General features: G+C 44.4%; 1 pseudogene; it reads right to left on the bottom strand.

Annotated features, from left to right (window-relative positions):
- Window positions 1-464: 464 nt before the first annotated feature.
- Window positions 465-1,063, bottom strand: LOC102921429 (proteasome maturation protein pseudogene; annotated as a pseudogene).
- Between the last annotated feature and the right edge of the window lie 745 nt (window positions 1,064-1,808).

Raw genomic sequence — 1,808 nt, 5'->3', positions numbered from 1 at the left:
ACCTCAGGCAGCTCCTGTTTAGTATCAGAGAATGAAGTTGAACGAAGTTTATTTTACAAGGTGCTGGTTTGGGGAACTACTGGTGAGATATGCAATGGATGCCCAGAAAAATCATTTATAGGCCAATATACTTGAAAAACAACTACACCCCTGACGACCTCGACCAACTCACTGCTGGCATTTTACTAATTTTGTTTTTTTATAATTGGAGGGAGGCTGTGTGAATACCACAGCAAATGTGTGAAGGCCAGGGGACAGCTTTGTGAGTCAGTTCTCTTCTACCTTTGCCTGGGTTCTAGGAACTGAACTCAGCCTTAGGGCTTGGGCACAAGTATTTTATTTGCTTAACCATCTCACAGTCTGCATTACCAGTATTTTAATGTTCACCAGCTGTAGATTAAAGGACCCAAGCAGTCTATAATACAGTAGGCTTTTTTTTTTTTTTTTTTTTTTTTTTTTGCAAATGACCGAGCAATCTTGTCAGTACTTTAATGTGTACGTCAGACTGAGGGAGGTAGCTACACAGTGCGCTTCCATGGTTCCCACACGGCATCTGCTCTACAGCAAGCCCAGCTTGTACTCCACCATCAAGTGTGGCTCGCCCATCAGTTCACTCTGGGATGGATCGTTAAGAATATCCTCAAAACCAATGGTCTCTTCATTGCCCCTCAAAATATCTAGGGACAGGTTTGAGCTTGGAAGGAATGGAAGGCGCTGGACCTGCTGCACTGCCTTGAACTCCATCTGTAACTTCAGGGGGACAAACAGCCCCTGGATGTTCCTCAGGGTGGAAAAGTTCATCTTGTCTTGGTTAAGCTGGAAATTTTTTTCGGATAATTCAAGAGGGTGACTGGGAAAAAGTTCATCTTTCACAGAAGAAAACCCTTTCCGGGGGAGATCATGACTCTCAAAAGGCCCAGTTGCTGAGAGCTCTGTAACCGGAATACTGTCCTTCAGCTGCGACCCAAGGCCTCTGGCGTTCATCTTGGAAACGGCTCTGCGAAAGATTCTAAGCCCGCTCCCGTCGGCCGGCCAAGCTGCTCTACAGTAGCCTTTTTAACATCGCTGAAACAGAATGTATTAAAATTGCGTGATGATTTAACACATACTAATATATACTTTCACTGAAAAATCTCTTAATTTGCTTGCTTTTACAATTGCAGTTTCTTGTCTCATGGATGAGCTATTTTCTTCAGAGTCAAATCTAAGAGACACTGAGATAGGTAAGTAATCCTGCCTCAACCAGGAAAAGCAATGATCTTAGGAGTCCAGGATCCTTGTTGCTGTTGGGTAAGGTTGGGTAAGTCTTTCTATTTAAGCTAAGTTCAGAGTAGGAGAATATCCCAGAAGCTAGGGAGGCTTTGAGGGTTCTGAAAGACCAAAGGTCATGTGACAGACATGGTTACCATTGCCAAACCACGTTTGGTTAGAAATCAGAGTCTGGAAATAGACTGGATACCAAAGAGAAGCAGTCAGAAAGGGATAACATGGTGCTGATAATCCAGGCAAGGCTTGGGCAGAGAGAGACATGTACTTTTTCTTAGGTTCATAGATCCATGAACCTGGTTGAGCTGTAAGGTGGATGAGTCTGAAGGTCTGAATGGTCTCACAGCTGGTGACATGGGGGCAGACTCCAGGGAGATGTGTCTCAGGGATACAGCACTCACAGGTTGCAAGGATTGATTCCAAAGTCTCATACTTTAACATCTAAAAGTGCAAGCAGTAACATGAGCCCAGCCTAGGCCCAGGAAGTAGATGCTGCTATAGAGCATGCTTGTAGCCTGTGTTGGACAGTCAAACCTGAAAGG

This window comes from Peromyscus maniculatus, chromosome 21 (genome assembly GCF_049852395.1).
Source record: "Peromyscus maniculatus bairdii isolate BWxNUB_F1_BW_parent chromosome 21, HU_Pman_BW_mat_3.1, whole genome shotgun sequence".
Lineage (NCBI taxonomy): Eukaryota > Metazoa > Chordata > Mammalia > Rodentia > Cricetidae > Peromyscus > Peromyscus maniculatus.
Note: the sequence above shows the minus strand (reverse complement) of the source record. Positions and strands in the feature narration are given on the sequence as shown.